Genomic DNA, 11,643 nt, shown 5'->3' on the forward strand with positions numbered 1-11,643 from the left:
TGATGAATTTCTTTCTATAATTGAATCCTCCCCCATTGGACTTGAAAAAGAGGTTAAGGAATAAGGTGCACAACTTCCAAGGCATGTTCCCTATGAAGAATTGAACGGAATAGATCAAGAGGCAAGTTCCCTTGGTGATGATGATCATAAATCAAGTCCTCCTAGTAATGAATCTGCATCCACAAATGAACTCCTTGAGTATCAAGAATCTTTTCTGATTGAGTTTGAGAATGATGTGGAGGTAGAAGTCCTTCAAAAAGGATGGACGAGAGTTGGATATGCTTTGTCAAGATCGTTGGAGACTTCTCTACCTAGGTTGCCATCTACTCCTTCATTTGAGTGGATAAAACTTATCTCTCTTAGCTTTATTGTCCCACTTGAGTATGATATGATTGAAATGGATGGCAAACGTAGGAGGCTTTGTGGAATTAAGTGTAAGAGAAGGATATTTAGTGGTTGGAGTTGCAAATCAAGACTCATCAAGGTTGAGATTTCAAGAGCTAGATGCAAGGGTTGGACTGGTGACCAATTGGTTAGATCAAAGAGAAGAATTTAGTACTTCATTGAGAATTCAGATTGATTGCCACCCGGTTGGAACAATGATGATCAACTTGAAGACGGATGTAGAAACAAGATTTAGGATCCCGGCATATAAGAGAATCAACTTTGGGAGCTCAAAGCTTGTGAAGAACTTCATCAAGGCTTGGTAAATTTATTTGGAAATGTTGGAGCTTATTGGAAGTCCAAGCATTGGTGAAAATTTCAAGATGAGTTCATGTACAAGCCACCATGACAAGGAGCTCACCAAATGTCAATTTTAAGGACTTTAACTAAAAGTGCTAGGTGGGAGTCACCCCATCATGGTAAATTCTTTGTAATTTCCCTTTTATTTATATTGGTAATAGGTTGAATTTTCAATTTTAGTTAGGTTTATTTAGTTTAAGTTGTGTTTAAACTTGTTAATTTATTATATAAAATAAAAAAAAAGCAACCCGCGCGTGTGCGTGGGCGACGCGTACGCGTCGTATGCTAATGCTACAATTCCTGGTACAAAAACTAGAGAGTTGTGCTGGAACCATGCGGGTGGGGTGCTAGGCGCACAACCTAACCCACGCGTGCGCCTCGCTGACGCGTACGCGTCATTTGCATTTGTGACGCGCACGCGTCGTATGATAATGCTGCCATCCCTGGTACATAAACCAGAGAGTTGTGATGGAATGCTGCCAGCTTCGTGCGTCTAGCACGAACACTTATCACGCGTACGCGTGACCGAGGCTTACACATCATCTCCTCTTTTCTACTTCCCACCACCTTCTTCTTTTGCATTCCATGCGTACGCGTGAGCGACGCGTCCATGTCGCATCCCCGCGCTGTTCCACTCCCCATTTCTCTCTTCTCTCTTCTTTCTTCACTTCTTTCCTACTTCTTTTTCTTCTTCATCTTTCTTCCTTTCTTCTTCCCTCCTCCCATTTCTTTTCTCCCTTTCTTACTTTTTTATTCTCCCTCTCTTCAACATTCCACTGCTCATTTTTATCCTCTTTCTTTTCTTTTGCTTATTAATTCGCATATTTTTATTCATTGCATTTTAAGTTTGCTAATTTTTTTCATTGGTGTTGAATTTTCTTATTCAACTGTTGAATACTACATGCATTGTTTTGGTGCCTTGTGACTTGTTTCATATTGATTGGGTAATAAAATTTTTAGATCAATGCTTAATCTCTATTACTACTTGCGTTCTTTGTGCATTGATATGAACTCACATTGTCTTTCATGACCCTCTTTTTTCCTACACATTGCTGAAATTCTTGCACCGTTGATATGCCCTTTGCTTACATTGTTTTCTCACTGACATGTTGTAGCTACCATGTAGTTGAGAACCCATTCTTATTTGGCATTAGCCCCACCTATATTCTATTTGCTTTATTTTTGGGCTTAATCTTCCGTCTTTTTCTCCCCTTTTAAGATGGCCACAAAGAAGGGAAATAGAACACTTCTAAATAAGGCGACAAACAAGTTTCTCTGCACAATCCTTTGCAGGAGCTCATCAGTTGTAGCAGCCTTATTCCACTTAGCTCGTATTTGCATGCACCGAGGATGGTGCAATCTTTAAGCGTGGGGAGGTCAAGACCGACTTCCGTGGGTAACTAACTACTTCCTTTTTTAACACCAATCCTTAATTTTCTTTGTTAGTTAGTTCTTGTATTGCATGATAGATTGCATGTGTAGTTAGTTTCTTGCATTTATGTACTACTTGGTTGAAGTGATGAATTCTTTTCGAAGAAACTGTTTTAGGATATTTCACTAATTTGAATTAAAATTTTTTGAACTTGTTTGAAGAAATTTATTTTGGAACATGGTTTTAGAGCTCGAACACACAAGCCTAGTGAGATTTTTGAACCTATTTGATTAGTTGCATCTTATCAACCAATATTTTGATTCGGTGTGTGTTGTTCTTTCTAAAATTGTTATCTTTGTCTTGCTTGATTCTATATTTCCATTGTTTGATGTATGCATGCACTTATGTGATTGAGGCCTTTGTTTCACTATAGCTCACATACCCATATGGCCTTAACCTTTCTTCATTATCCTTTGCAAACCAATGTTGAGCCTATTTTACCCCATTTGTTCTTTATTTTAGCACATCATTAACTCTAAGCGAAAAACAATGAATGTCCTTAATTTGAATCCTTGGTTAGCTTAGACTAGTGAGAGTATGCACAATTTAAGTGTGGAAAAATTGGGTTGGGAACATCTGGTTTAGGAATTAGATATTGTATATTTTTGTGAAAATGTGAAAAAGATAGTTGAGCACATATTCTTACATTCAATACCTTAATCATATGCATTGAGAAAAATAAGAAAAAAAAGACAATAATAAAAAGGAGACAAAATGCCCCAAAATAAATGGTGGTAGCAATGCATATGTATTGTACTCAAATCTGGGATGCATGAATATGTAGAAAACATAGTTAATGGGTAGTTAGGTTTTGCATTGTAATTACATAGAGTGTCTTAGGTTAGGTGGGGAGTTTAGGTTAATCAAGGATTCATATTTCAGTTCACTTAACCAAATACATTTCTACCTTGACTCTAACCTCATTACAACCCTTAAAAAGACCTCTTGATATGTGTATTCGTGCATTAAATTTTTGTTGATTGGTAGAAGAAGAGCAAGCCTTAGAAAGCAGGATTAGTAGAGAACCGAGAGAATCGAACCTTAAACACTTGAGCGACTAGAGAGCAAACACTTTCGGTGAGGGTTCGATGCTCAATTCTTTGTTCCCGGCTTTCACGAGCTTTCTTCTTGCAAGTCTACTTGTACTTCATTTTGAGATTTGAATTAGTGGAATCCAGTTTATGTTTGTTCTTGGAGAATTTGTTTACTTTTAACCAAGTAGTTGCATTCATATAGATAAGTTGCATTGCATAAGTCTTATCATCCTCCCTTCACTCTTTTGGTTCCCTTGAGCTTAGCATGAGGACATGCTAATGTTTAAGTGTGGGGAGATTGATAAACCACTATTTTATGATTTATTTTATACTGAATTGAGTGGATTTTATCAACTTTACTCATACTTATCCATATAATTTGCATGTTTTTAAGTTTCCTTCCGAATTTTATGATATGATTGAAAACATGCTTCTTTGGCCTTAAAATTGCAAATTTGTAATCTTCCCTTATTACCATTCTATGCCGTGATATGTGTGTTAAGTATTTTCAGGTTTTATAAGGCAGGAATGGCTTAGAGGATGGAAAGAAAGCATGCCAAAGTGGAAGGAACACAAGAATTTGAAGATTTGAAAAGGTGGCCTCGATGCGCACGCATGGATGACGCGTATGCGTGACCGGTGCAGCAGACAAATGACGCATACCCGTGGATGACGCGTACGCATGGCAAGTTCAATATCCAGCGACGCGTACGCGTGACGAACGTCACGTGCCTCGGTTACGAGAAAACGCTGGGGGCGATTTCTAAGCTGCTTTTGATCCATTTTCAGGCCCAAAAATACATATTAAAGGCTGGGGAGTGAAGCAGAATCATGGATTCATCATTCATTCATTCAAACACTTTAGGTTTTATATGTAGAATTCTAGAGAAATAGTCTCTCTCCTCTCTCTAGGTTTAGGGTCTCTTCAATTTCTCCTTAGGTTTAGGTTTCAGTCTTATTTTAATTTACTTTTCTCTTACTTTTATTTGTTCTAGCACTTTAGTTATCTACTTATCTTATTGATTCCTTTATTTTGCTAATTTATTTTATGAGTTCATTTGTTACTCTCAATTTTCATTAATGAAATTTATGTTTCATGTTTCTTATTGTTCAATTGCTTTGTTATTGTTATTTCTTTGCTTTGGTTAGTCTTAGAATTTCCTATGTCTTGTCAATTTTCTATGTTTTTATTTTATGCCTTCCAAGTGTTTGATAAAATGCTTAGCTGGATTTTAATTTAGAGTTTTATGTTCTTGACTTGGATTGATTAATTAGAGACTCTTGAGTTATCAAAATTCTTTTGTTGATTGGTGATTGAAAGTTGCTAGTTGGCTTGAGCCTCACTAAATCTAGTCTTTGATTAGGACTTGTGAACTTAAGTCGATTTTGCTCGCTTGACTTTCCTTCATTTGTTAGAGGATAACTAAGTGAAAGCAATTTATATTTACCATCACAATTGACGATGATAATGAGGATAGGACTTCTAATTCTCTTTCCTTGCTAAGAGCTTTCTTAGTTATTAGTTTATTTTCTTGCTATTTTACTTTCTTGTTTCTTATTACAAAATTCAAAAATATACTTTTCCATAGCCAATAATAAACTACACTTCCCTGCAATTCTTTTGAGAGACGACCCGAAGTTTAAATACTTTGGTTAATTTTATTGGGTTTGTTTAAGTGACAAACAAATTAAATGTTGACCGAGGATAATTTGTTGGTTTAGAACTATACTTGCAACACAATATTTTTGAGAAAATCTTTACCGACAATTTTTTCTCCATCAACGAGCAACACAAGATAAGGTTTTGTAAGGATTTAAAGAGTTTGGTTCAAAACATACTTTCGGGAGATAAGATTTTCTTAGGAGGAGATTTAAATGGCCATGTTGAAAGATAAGTGACTATGTATGGAAGTATTCACGGAGGCCATGATTTTAGGTTGGTCAATACCGAGAGTAAAACTATTTTAGAGTTTTTTTCAACCTTTGACCTTCTCATCACAAATACATGTTTTAAAAAGAGTGACAAAACATCTTATAACCTATAGGAGTGGCATGACAAACTCTCAAATTGACTTCATCTTGTTGAGGAGAGTCGACTGAAAATTTTGCATTAATTGTAAAATTATTACGGGAGAGAGTTTAACAACACAACATATGATACTCGTTATGGATTTTCGCGTTGAGCAAAACTTAAGAAAAAGATATCATACAAAGAATCCAAGGACGAGGTGGTGGCGGATGAAAGGTGAGGAACAAAGAAGCTTCCTAAGACGAATAAAAAAAGAGGCAAAGTAGGAAGGGGATGAAAGCGCAAAGGAGATGTGGAGGGAGATGGCAGCAGTTATTAGAAGAACAGCAAAAATGGCGGAGTGCTTTGGTTTTATATGTGACAAAAAAGTGTCTTTAAAACTTAAAGGTAAATTCTATTGCACTACTATCAGACCAGCTATGCTTTATGGTACAGAGTGTTGGGCAGCCAAAGGAGAGCACGAACATAAGTAGTTAAGTGTGGTAGAGATGAAGATGTTGAAATGGATGAGTGATTATACGTTATTGGATAAAATCAGGAACGAAGATATAAGAAAAAGTTAGAGTAGCACCTATTATGGAAAAGATGGTAGAATCGCGTCTCAGGTAGTTTGGACATGTGAGAAGAAGACTGACAGAGCACTCAGTCAAGAGGATGGATGAGATGGAAGATGGATAAGAGGTGAAAGATAGAGGAAGACCTAGGAAGACCATTTATGAGATAATCAAACGAGATCTATATGTAAACAGTTTTTCTGTAGATATGATACACAATAGATCTCAATAGCATTGTTTGATCTATATAGCCAATCCCACCTAGTGAGACAAAGATTTGTTGTTATTGTTATTGTATGATAATTTATTGATATTAATTATATAATTAAATAATTATAGAATTAAATGGAGATAAAGATCGATGTTAAATTATGATTTTTTTTTGTACATGGTAGGCCATTAGACTTGTATTAATCAATTATACAGTCCAATTATATCTTACATACATTAAATAATATAAAATCAATAATAATGGTAATTTCAATGTCTGGTAATTTTAGACAATTAAATTCTCTTACATTTTTTTTTTGTCATTTTTTCTCTCTTTTGTTTTTTTTTTTTCTTTTCTTCTTCATTTTTTTATTTAATTTTTTCTTATTTCATATTGTCATCATTATTATCGTTATTTTCTTTTTGTTCTTATAATAAATTTATTTTTATTTTTTATTTGTTTATTTATTTTTATATTTTTAAAAATTTTATAAAAAATAAAGAAAAACATACACAAAAAATGAAAAAGAAAAAAAGATTGACACCGAAATTTTTTATATAAAACACAAAAATAAAATAAAAATAACATTAAAATTTATTATATAAAACACATAAATTTTACCAGGACAAATATAAAATTTGAAGTGATTTATATGCCACATTACAAAATAGTTTGTTATTTAAAACTTAGAAGAATATAATTCAACTTTAAAATAAATTTATTTTAGATAAAATTCTTCATTTTTGAAGTAAAATATAAAAAAATACAAAAAAAATTCGTATCAATAACAAAACATAAAAAAAATGAACATGTTATGGGAGAAAAAAAATATAAAATATGAAAACAAAATAGAGGAAGAAAATATATTAAAAGAAATTTCGGTGTTATAATTAAAAAATTTTGATGATATTTTTGTTTTTGATAGCTTTTTATTTAGTTAAAAAAATTTTTGTGCTACTATTAAAAAATTTCGTGTTAAATTTAAAAAATTTTAATATTTTTTTTTGATAAATTCTACACAATTAAATTTTTTTTCTTCTTTATATATCATTGTCATAATCTTTTTTTGCTTTTTTTTTCAATCTTTTCTTTTCTGTTTCACATTCTCATAATTTTTCGTTTCATCATATTAAAAAAATAAAAACAAAAAAAATAAAAAAAATATTGTAAAAAATCAGCAACAACAAAAATAATAAAAAAATAAAAAAACCAAAAAAAAAAAAGAAAATACGAAAAAAAAAATACGTGATAAATTCTATACAATTTAATTTTTTTCTTCTTTATATATCATTCTCATAATCTTTGTTTTCTTTTTTTTATTTTTTTAACATTATCATAATTTTTTTCATCGTATTAAAAAGAATAAAAACAAAAAATAAATAAATAAACAAAGAAAACAAAAAAAAATATTGCAATAAAAAATATCATAAAAAATTAACAATAACAAAAACAATAAAAAAAAAAAGAAAAATACGTGATTTAGATGCACTTTATTTGAGTAAATTTTATTAGATTAGATTTGAGTTAACTTAATTAACTTTAATTTAATTGATAAAAATATTTAGATGCGTACCAAAACTCATAAGGAAACTAACGTTTTCATTTAATTTAATTTGTCTATTAACTATCGGAAATAAAATTCATATATAGAACATAATCTCCACCATTCATTAAATTGCATTTTATATATAAAAGAAAATCAGATTAGATTTCTAATAATAAATTTTAAAATTTAATTAAAAGAAAACAATTAAGGGATGGATATTACTTATTATAAATGCCAAATATCCATCCACTTAATTATTACTTTATTAGTAGATATCCCCAACACATAAAATCGTCTTTTACCCACATTCTCTATCACACAGAAAAAATTGAAGATGTGGAGCGGTGGTTCATAAATCATAAGTGATGGGCGTGTAGAAATTGGGTAAGGACACGTAAAATTGACACTGAAAGGTGATAACGGCGATGTGGTATTGTATGCGTATTTTAATTTTATTTATGGATGCCTCATGCATATAACATACATTCATACAAGCTCAATGTTCAACCATTTGTTAAAAATTCCTTTATTCTAAATTCAACCATTTGCTTTGTTAACATCTTTGTTGGTTTGACATGCTAGCTATATTGTGCTGTTTTAGAAAATATATACTTTTTGGCTATTGGTGACGATACAGTAGTAGTGACATACTGACATCAGGATTCGGAGATCTACTCCGATTAGATACTGTGATATTTTATATTTGGCTCGTTTGCTTAAACTAATTTACTTTATTTTTCCAAATTTATTCTTATAATTTTTTAAAAATTAAAGACAAATCTAAACTTCTAAATAAATTAAGCTAGTCTCCATATATACTCATAAGTCATAACATAAAAAAAACACACACACTCACACAATGAAAGAGTATCTTAACTTAAAACGCACGGTAATAATATTATTTTAGTCTTTAATATTAGTTAAATTTTAATCTTGTATCTAATGTTTAAAACGTCTCATTTTTATCTTAAATATTTTATATAATTTTTTTTATTAATTCTTTAGTCAAAATTAATTTTTTTTCTTTTTATTTTAACTCTCAAATTATTAAAATTACTATTATGATGACCACTATACAATATAACTTTTACTGTTACGAGGAAAAAAAATCATAATTCAGGAAGGGAATAGATTTTTGAAAAAAAAAATAATTTTGATAAAAAAAAGTTGAGATAAGACAAAATAAAATACTTAAAAAAATAAAATATTTTAAACATTATAGACAAAACTAAGACTTAGCTAAAATATTATAAACTAAACTAATACTTTACCCTAACTTAAATTAATAAATATTTGTAGTATCTTATACAAATAAATAATATATAAAATATAATTTTAAACTATTAACCTTTTAAAATTTTTAAATAAAATATTTAAAATATAAAGTTGTTATATTTTTTAATATTAGTTATTTAAATGGTTCAAATATTTATCATATATTAATATTAACATGTAAAATCATTAAATAATTAGTCATTTAAAAATAATTATGACACACTTGGACTAGTCACTAGTCAATGTATTCATAGTTTCATACTCTTGGCGAGATGACCTGCATGTTGGATGTGCAGATTTTTTTAATGAACGGTTGTGATTAGCTACTTGGAACGGGTAAAGGTCGTTGTGCACAATAGTAGGTGCCACAATAATGGGCTTGAAAAGTTGATTGGGCTAGAGTCTAGACTGTAAGTTCATTTTATTATTATATTTTGTTTTTTAAATTCTGTGAAATTCTTGAAATAGATGGAATAAAATAAATTCAGTGTTCATTATAAAAAAAATTATAATTTATGAGAGCTGGAATTGGAGATCCTTTTGTTTTTTTTTTTCACGATATTTTCTAACTCGACAAACTAATAATTAATTTGTGTGGATCGGAGTTCGATTTAAGAATTTATTGCTGATTAATAGATTGCTACAAGCACAAAATATAATTTAAATCTTAACACTTGTGTAAACAAATGAATGAATTAACCACTAAACTAACCTAACTTGATTATTATGCTCTTTCATAGCACACTACACCCAAATAGTATCATGATGGAAAACATATTGGGTATTATCATGTTAGTTAATTTGCGAATTTAACTAAAATTTAGAAGAATAATTTGACATATAAGTAAAATTGGAGGATCCAACTTAAGTATTTATTTAAATTTTTTATTTTAGTAATGAAAAAAATTAAACATTTATGTTCAGTGAAACTCAAAGTATCAATGAAAAAAGTATAATATATGGTGAATTCTACTCAACTCCCTCTAAATAACATATAAGTTATCCTTTATGATATGCCACATTTTAATTAGTCATTATCTTAACCATAGTTGGGTTATTTTATAATTTATTATTTGAGATGGGTAATAGTATAATTTCTTAAAGAGTAAATTACCAATTCCGCCCTCGAATTACCAGAACGCTGACAAAAATAACCTCCACTTTTATTAACGACAAAAATACACTTAAAATATTGAAAAACGCTACAAAAATACCTGACCGTAAATAAAAATGTATTCCGTTAACAGAATTGGCTGAGCTGTCAAATGGATTCCGTTACACCTCTTCCTCTGCTTTTTCTTCATTCATTCTCCCTCACTCCCTACCTCCCCACCTCCCCAATGCAACTACAACAAAAATAAACATCATCTGTTATCACTCTTTTTCTCCCTCAAACCTCCCAGAAGCTGCTGCAAGCTGCAACAACAACAACAACAACAACATATCTCAGTCACTCTGAAATTGCAACAACGACAACAACATCATCTTCCTAGCTGAAGCTCCTGCAACAACAACATCTTCCTCATTATTTCTCTCCTGAAATACGATGTCGCCTTTTTTTCCACGGTTTCTCTCCCTCAAGTACGACAATGGTCTTGCTCTGTCATCTTGCTCATCCACTTTTTCTTCTTCGATTCTTCTCTCTTGACACCTCTCTCTTTCTCTCTCCTTGTTGTTCTGCTTCTCTCTCTCCTCAACGACAGCACCTGCGGTGATACTGTCCTCTCCTCCCGTCCTCCCTCACTCCCTAAAGCAATTACAATAACAATAAGCAACATCTCAGTGACTCCCTCCCTCTTTCAAATCTCCCAGAATAGACTTTACGCCTCACCCTCTTCATCTCAGCCACAGTAATAATCAGCCATAATTAGTAATAATCATCCATAATCAGCAATTCTACAATTTTTTATTATATTTTTTTTTAATAATCTAATAAAAATAGAATCCAAAGAGAAAGAATGACAAAGAGAGAAGCTGAAGAGAGAGCTCCTCACTGCCCTAGAGAGAGAGGGACTATCCACTGCTTACTGCAAGAGAGGAGAGTAAGGCGCTGCAAGACAGGTTTCTGACAACAATGGAGGGGCGGCGAGCAAGCAGTGACGGTGATGGCGAATCTGAGAGGAAAGATCGAAAGATCTGCTGAGAGAGTGAAGAGGGCAAGGAACTGTGAGATCCTCTTCTGACGACAACGGAAGGGTAGCGAGTATGCAACAGTGGCAACAACGAGGTTCTGCCGTTGAAGACAAAGAGACAACAGCATGAGTTGATGAGCAATTGTTCTATGTGTTGGAGAAGTGAAAGTGAGAAGAAGGGAGAAGAAAAAAACGAGCAGGGAGTGGGGTGTGAGTGCGTGAGACAGAGAAGATCGGAAAGCAGTAGCCATAGATTCAGAGTGAGAGTGAAGAGGGTGAGGTGTAAGGTCTTTCTGGGAGGTTTGGGGAGGGAGGGAGTGAGGAAGAATAAAGGAGAAGCAGAGGAAAGGGTGTAACGGAATCCGTTTGACAGCTCAGCTAACTCTATTAACGGAATAGATTTTTATTTACAGTCGGATATTTTTGTAGCATTTTTCAATATTTTAGGTGTATTTTTGTCGTTAACAAAAGTGGAGGTTATTTTTGTCAGCGTTTTGATAATTTGAGGACAGAATTGGTAATTTACTCTTTCTTAAAATATTAAAACTCCACTCTCGTTAATTGAAGTACATTTCTACTTTTTCATCTTTTCTTCATCAAAATAACCCAACTATAGTTAAGATAATGACCCATTAAAATGTGACACATCATGAAAGGTAACTTACATGTTATTTTAGAGGGAATTG

Source organism: Arachis ipaensis, chromosome B8 (genome assembly GCF_059453495.1).
Source record: "Arachis ipaensis isolate K30076 ecotype BB chromosome B8, ASM5945349v1, whole genome shotgun sequence".
Taxonomy (NCBI): Eukaryota; Viridiplantae; Streptophyta; class Magnoliopsida; order Fabales; family Fabaceae; genus Arachis; species Arachis ipaensis.